This window comes from Pinus tabuliformis, chromosome 8 (assembly GCF_031772625.1).
Source record: "Pinus tabuliformis cultivar Carrire ecotype Pingquan chromosome 8, CPIR1, whole genome shotgun sequence".
Taxonomy (NCBI): Eukaryota; Viridiplantae; Streptophyta; class Pinopsida; order Pinales; family Pinaceae; genus Pinus; species Pinus tabuliformis.
In genome coordinates, this window is record NC_142294.1 from 1,609,756,933 (window position 1) to 1,609,765,209 (window position 8,277).

An 8,277-nucleotide genomic window follows, 5' to 3' on the forward strand; every position below is an offset into this window, starting at 1 on the left:
CCTAAAGGTGTGTGATTACAATTGATTAGAGAGTCTCACACCTCCAAGGTTGCAAGGCACTTTGGTGTAGGGAAGACCATGGATAACTTGCAGAGGTATGTGTGTTGACCCAAGTTGCAAGAGCAGGTAGCTAGGTTCATAAGAGTATGCATGCTTCGTTGTACCAACAAGCCTAACAATAGGAAATTTTTTTCTATATCAACCCTTACTTATACATACTCGTCCTTGGGAAAGCATTTCCATAGAATTTGTGGGAGGTTTATTAACAACCAAGAAAGGACATGACTACTTGTCTATAGTGTGATGCCCTATGAAAAGACCATCAGTAGATAAGAAGCAACAAAATTGTTCTTTAGATAAGTCTGGGTGAAATTTGGGATACCAAGGAGCATCATTCAAAAAGGGATACAAGATTTCTCAGTGCATTCTGGACTACATTGTGGGAAAAGATGACACAAAGTTGAAGATATATACAACATTCCATCCACATACATATGGAAAAACATAAGTAGTCAACAAGAATTTGATGTAGCTCCTGAGGGGATACAACCAAAAGCATCCAAAGACCTGGGATGAAAATATAAGATAGATAGAATATTCTCACAATAGAGAAGTCCACACTTCTACGTGGAAGTGTCTATTTGAGATTTGTTTAGGATATTTTCCATATTCACCTTTGGATATTACATATGGTTAACAAGGAGGAGTGAGAGAAGATCTTACAGGAGATGCTTTGAGGGCTAGAAAATTTATAGAGAAGATGAGGCAAATCCATCTATTGGTACAAGAAACACTGCAGAAGTTGCAAGAAAATTATAAGTCCAGGCATGATTAGCATAGAACATAGAAATTGTTTAAGGCAGAAGACAAATTATGGCTACAATTGAACAAGGAGAGATTGCAGGGGCCTGGCAAGAAAATCAAGGCTTTGAGGTATTGTCCCTTTGAGATATTGGAAAAGGTGGGTGATAATTCTTATCAACTCAATGTACCACCATATATGCACATTTACTCAGTTGTGAAGGTAGAGAATTTAAAACTCTATGAGCCTTCCATGCTAGGTCAAGAAGAGGAATAAGTCCTACCTTCTGTGGAGGATTTGTCACTAGTCTCTCAGGCAGAGTTGAAAGAATATATGGTTTTGCAGAAGAGGTCCATAACTACAATATAGGGGAAAAACGACCTTTGGAATATTGGGTTGAAGGGACAACTTCCCGACAAAGCTAAATGGTACGCCATAGAGAAGGTGGAGGAAAAATTTCCTCTCCTCATTCAGTAAACAATTTTGGGGACCAGAAGCATCCCAAAAGGGGGACGTGTGATCCAAATTGGATAATTAGATTGTTTTTCATCCATCCTGACGCATTTGTAGTGGAAAAAGTCAAGGAACCAACCTATGAGACCATTTTTACAAGCAGGACCCAGTTTGGAAAAACGAGGTCTAAAACCTTCCGGGAGTGTTTTTAGGCATCAAATGACGTTTTTTGGGGGTAAAAATTTGTCGCTTTAGCTCCACACATTTTTATGTTATTCTACACACAGAGACATTTCCAATGGTGTAAGAAGCGCATCATTCAAAGTCCGTATGCAAAATTTATGCCACTCAAAAGTTGACCTCCCTGTTTTCACACCTATAGTTCAGGAGGATGCCACGTCAACCCCCATTATTCATGGAAAATGGGCTAACAACATGTTTATGATGTAAAAGACTCTAGAATAATCTATATTGTAACTCTAGTTAAGAGTTTATGTAGTCAAATTTAACCACTAGTAGGCTATCAGGCAGTGTTATAACGAAACCATTAGGATGAAGAGGCATTGAATTCTTTCAAGAGCATTTTGTTCCATAGATGAGAAAAGATAGGTAGGATAGATAGGAGGTAGAACACTTGAGAGGATATGTGTATTGTAGCAACCCAAAGGCCATAAAAATTACTTCTTTGTACCTCCAACCATATTTCTAGACAGAGAAAAAAAGAGAAGTGACCTCACCTTCCAGCTGGGTTTTCTCTTGAAAGTGTTTCCTAGAGCATATCTTCTGTCTTATGTGTGTGTGATATTATTTTGTTGTTCTCTACCTTTCTGCATAATTTACATTCACATGCATGCACTAATTACAATTAAATTTACAGATTTAGAAGTTTAATAAAATTGTAATAGTGTAGAAATTTAGAATTTTAAAATATTATTATTATATTTGTTGTGACAAACTGTCTAGTGAAATATCCACGACAGTTTGCATATTAATGAGACACAAAGTGTAGCTTAATCAATGGTGTAAGTTTTCAAGTTTGAAAATAAATTAGGGAATGTTCACAAAATGACCTTGGCTGACTCATCTAAAAATATAGAATTATTAGAAAAACTTATTAAAAACATTTATATAATGAAATAATAATGCTGAAAGATACATTTAGATTTGAAAAGTAAATTATAAGAAATGGAAAAGCAATATCAATAAGTTAAATATTAAGTAAGCAATTAATTTAGAAATGCTGAAATAATTGGAAGAAAATATAACTAATAATTTAGCCTTGAATAGATAAAAAAGTAAGTTAAATATTTAAATTATTTAAAAATAAATCAATAAATTTATTTAATTAGATTGAGTTTTAAATATTTTTCATAATTTTTGGTTTAGAAGAGGAAAGAAAAATAACTATTTAGAATTAGTTAAACAAAAATTACAAATTATGGGAATTGAAATAGCTTATTCTATAGAGTCAAGGAAGCTAGTAAAATAATTGAATATAAGGAGATAGATATATTCAAAAGGTAAAAGAAACTAGGAAGGAAGGGAAATTGATAAAATTTAAAAATAAAACAATATTATTAAAAATGTAAACTCAAGGATAAATGATAAATAGAATTCGAAAACTTGGAATCCTCACTTTGAATTATCATATTTTTTCGTAGATTAAAGTTTCCAAATTAAATTGGATTTTTAGTGAAATTGATATTATTTTTCTTGTTGAAATTTGGAAGTATGAAGAATCTAGATTCCATAACACAGATGAATTGTAAACATAGAACAAAAAATTTGGATGCATAACTTGTTACCTAAGAAATGACCTTTCTCCTTACATTAAGCTTCACAAGAAAGACTATTTCAAGTTAGTACACATGGATGGACATTTTAAACATTAACAATAAATAAATATATTTACAATCTATTATCTTGTACTAATAAATTCTATGTTTTGTAAGAAAATCAACACACACACACACATACATGACTTAGATTATAATATTTTGAATCTTATAAATGTAACTAATATTATTTTGCTAGGGGAATTAATGCTAGAGTATAAGTTATCAAAATATAATGTTTATTCGGATCTTGGGGAGTGAGATCTAAGAGGATTGAATATTGAGAGAGTTGGATGGAAAACATACAAATCTACCATGAAACTAATGACAAGAACATTGATAAAAATGGAAGAACTGAATACATCACAAAAATATGGAGAGAGAGAGAGAGAGAGAGAGAGAGAGAGAGAGAGAGAGAGAGAGAGAGAGAGAGAGAGAGAGAGAGAGAGAGAGAGAGAGAGAGAGAGAGAGAGAGTTTCCGGAAATGACTTATTCCTGCAAATTTGTTGATAAATTTTACTATATGTGATGAAATCAAATTCCATTGAAGAATTTTACTATAGGTGATGAAATCAAATTCCGTTGAAGAATTTTACTATAGATGATGAAATCAAATTCCGAAGACCTATTTGGGGTATTGAAGATACTTTTTTGGTTGATAAAAGATATTTTCTCTATAATAATTCGCGGAGTGAGAAAATAATTCATGAAACTCAAGGTATGCATGGCTACACAACTTTATAGGCATGACTTCAATTAATGATGTTTCTCAAACCAGGAAACAAAATCAAATTTTATAAAAAAATTCACTTAAGCTAATGGAAAATCATCGAGAAAACTTTTGGCAATAATCACATAGGAGATGTTTTGTCAACTCGTTTCGGACCATCAAGTGTGGTTTAGCAATAATCACATAGGAGATGTTTTGTCAACTTGTTTTGAACCATCAAGTGTGGTTCATTGTCAGGACAAGATGGAGAGTCCGATCTTAGCATAGAATTAAATAGAGAGAGCATTCTAGAGAACAATTAATTTTTCGACGGTTAAAAATATGACAACTAATTTTGAAAAAATATTATTTAATAATAAAATAGTGGGAATGTAAAAAATAACTATTAGAATAAACTATTTTTTAGTTTAATTAATTAATTTATATGATAATATAATAACAAAATAAGTCAACCACTAAACATATTAAGTCAAAAAATAAAATAAAACAATTTTTTATCATTAGGTAAAACAAAATAAAAAATAAAAATAATAAAAAATAAAATAAAATAGAATAATAATAAATAAATAAAAATAAAATAAAATAAAAAAACAAGTAAAATAAATCAAACAATAAATCAAACACTGATAAAAGTAAACTAAAAATGAAAAGTTAAAATGAACATATAAAATAAGAAAAATAAAATAGAATTCATTATATATATATATATATATATAATTGTTTTATAAAAATGAAAAAAAATGAAAAATAAGAATAAAAATAAAAATATAAAATAAAATAAAATAAAAATAGAGGGAATGAGATTAGTAAATATTAAGAAGACAAGGTTGGGACACAACAACTGCTAATTTTCCAACCATCGTCTCTGTTTAGATTACTGGGCCTCCTTTCAATTTCAATGGCTTCTCTAAACTTGCGATGATGTAAATGACTAATCTTAGCAATGACTTGGGCCTCTTCAATGCAGATGAGATGATTAGTCTTTTACGCATGTTCTTCCAGAGCATAGGATCGAGTCCTCCCATTTTTGATGTTGGTTGCGTGCTCATGAATCCTTTGATTTATTGAGCTACCAATATCAACAATGTAGGGAGTTCCAAAAGAACACGGGGTGACATAAACGCCTTTCATATCCTTTGGGTCGACTAGGTCTTTAATAAATTTAAGGGAGCTCTTAATGGTGTTTAGGGGCTTAGATGTTGAGGGAACCTTACGCTTCCTTAGGATCCTCACAATCATGTCATTGGTTCCTTGTCTAAATGGAAGATGCACCACTGAACACCGATCCTTGGGTTCTTTTTTAATCTTCAGACCTTTGTCAGCTTTAAGGAAAGCTTTAAGACACTGTTGCCTACTATACCCATTATGATTAAAAAATTTGAGGAGATGGGTCTTTCATCATTAAGGTAGTTTCATTAGAAACTCTTAAAGCTTGAGTAGCTAATGTGTTGAGAATGCCTACCTTTTGAGAAGGGAAATAATGGGATTTGACATGAAGATATTGCTCCTTGTGAATTTTCTTACGAAATACCTGGTGAGAGAAAGAACCATTATCTTTCTTCGAAATAAAGACATCGAGGAAAGACAAAATCCCATCTATTTCACATTACATGGTGAATTTTTTGGAGTTAGACTGATTATTAAGATGTTGGAAAAAAAGTTCCAAATTTTCTCGACCATGGGGCCATATAACACAGGTGTCATCTACAAACCTCTTCCAAATATTAGGCTTGAATTGAGCTGAAGCTAAGGCATTCGATTCAAGCTATTCTATGAAAAAATTAGTCGCAATAGGGGAAAGGAGGAAACCCATGGCAACACGACAATTTTTTTAGTAGAATTCCCCATCAAAGCTGAAGAAAATAGAGGTCAAACATATTTCAACAAATGTATCCATGTCGGGGTTAGTAATATGCTTGATGACTTCAATGACCTCATTAATAGGGATATTTGTGTAGAAGGAGACCACATCAAAACTCACAAGCATATCACCAGGATCAAGCTAAATATCCTTTAACTCTTGGACAAATGATGGTGAGTCCTTGACGAAGGATTCAGTAAGGCTAACAAGGGGTTTTAAATTCTGGGCTAAATACTTAGCTAGAACATAGGTCAGCTCTCCTATAGTATTGGAAATGGTTCTCATGGGAGCTCCTTATTTGTGGATCTTAGGAAGTCCATATATACTAGGGGTAAGAGGGCTACTTTTGATGAACTTATTTCTAAAGGAGTTAAAATGCTACTGGATTTAATAGCTAAGCCACAATTTTGGAGATCTTCTTCAGGGGATTCTTATTAAGTTCCCTGTGGATTTTGCTGTTACATAAGTTTATAAGCATCCTTATCTAAAATAACAACAACACCACCCTTATCGGATTTGAGAAAGACAATGTCCTTATTACTGTTCAAAGACTTGAGAGCATCCACCTCAAGTTTGATAATGTTATTCTTGAGGTCAGTCATGTGCGGTCATACAAAATTTATATATGGAGAGAGAAGAAGAGAGAAGGGGAATAGAGAGAGATTTAGGGGAAAGGGTGGGATGGAGAGATATATAGATAGATATAGAGAGAGTGTGTGTGTTTGTTTAGGGACTGAGATAGAGAGATAGAGAAGGAGAGACAATGGGAGATAGAGATATAGATGGAGGAGGTAGAGATGTGCTTACATTGAAATCAATGTACATTATTAATCTAATTACTTTGAAATTAATGTACATCATACATCTTGTTGCATCAAATCATAAATCAACCCCTACACTAAAATCAACGCATGTAGTGAAAGCAATCAAATAGGATTAGAAATCAACATTTATACTAAAATCAATGCTTCTAGTGAAAGAAATCAAATAGGATTAGAAATAAATATATAAATTGAAACCAATGCATCTAATGCAAGCAATCAAATATGAGTAGAAGCCAACATCTACGTTGAAACCAATGCATCTAGTGTAAGGTATTAAATATGATTAGAAATCGACATCTATGCTAAAATAAATGAATCTAGTGCAAGTGTTTAAATATGATTAGAAATTAATATATACACTGAAACCAATGCATCATGTGCAAGCGATCAAATAGGATTAGAAATCAATATCTACACTAAAACTAATGCATCTAATGCAAGCAATCAAATATGAGTAGAAATCAACATGTACGCTGAAATCAATGCATCTAGTGTAAGGTATTAAATATGATTAGAAATTGACATCTACACTGAAATCAGTGCATCTAGTGCAAGCGATCAAATAGGATTAGAAATCAATATCTACACTGAAACCAATGCATCATGTGCAAGCAATAAAATAGGAGTAGAAATCAACATCGACACTGAAATCAATGCATCTAGTGTAAGGTATTAAATAGAATTATAAATCGACATCTACACTAAAATCAATGCATATAGAACATTTGATCATATGATTAGAAATCAACAACTACATTGAAATTAATACATCGATTTTAGTGAAAATCTAAAATATTCATGACTTTCTTGATCTAACTTCTATGTCTGTATTTGTCTATGTGAGATTCTTTCTTCTTCCCTCTATCTCCACCTTCCATTCTGTGTCTATCTCCCTCCTCCTCTCCTTCTCTCTCTTCCCCTCCCTCTCTCCCCCGTCTCACTTTACCCGCCTCTCCCTAACTTTCTCTATCTTTCTCTTCTTTCCTCTCTCCCCTTTCCAACTATATTTATACCTCCCTCCATCTCACCTTATTTGTCTCTCTATATCAACCCCCTAAACACATGCCACACCCTCTCTCTCTCTCCCCATATTATATATCTATATATCTCTCCCTCTTCCTTTCCCTCTCTATCTCTTCCCCTTCTCTCTCTCTCTCTCTCAATGACTCTCCATCTCTCCCTTGCCACTCCCTCTCCACCTTTCTCTCTCTATGTCTTTCTTCTGCTTCCAACTCCATCTCTCTCTCCTCACTCTCAAGTCCTCTCTCTTTTTCCTTCCTCTCTCTCCCACCTCCCTCTGTCTCTACCCCCATCATACACACACTCTCTCTCCACCCTCTAACTCTGTCACTGTCTCCCTCCCTCTCTCCTTCTCTCTCTCCCCCTCTCTCCCCCCTCCATATATATGTCTCCCTATCTCTCTCTTCCCCTTCTTTCCCTATCTTTATCCTCTCCTTTGATTAAATTAATGAAAAATAAATTAAAATTAGTTATTTTTTAAAATTCTCTGTAATACGATATTTATTTCTGATTAACTACATAATGGTAGTTGAAATATGTTCATTGTGTCTGTGATAATGTTCTACATTTTTATTACAATTCATATTTACATAATTATCTAAGTTCAAGGAAGGTTTGTTTTTTTATCTTGTGAGTAGGTATAAATAGAGGTTTGGAACAATAAGGATGCTATTGAATTGCACATGGCATACACGAATGGATTAGGCATCTCAACACAATTATTTTCTCGTCATCTTATATTAGGTAGTTAA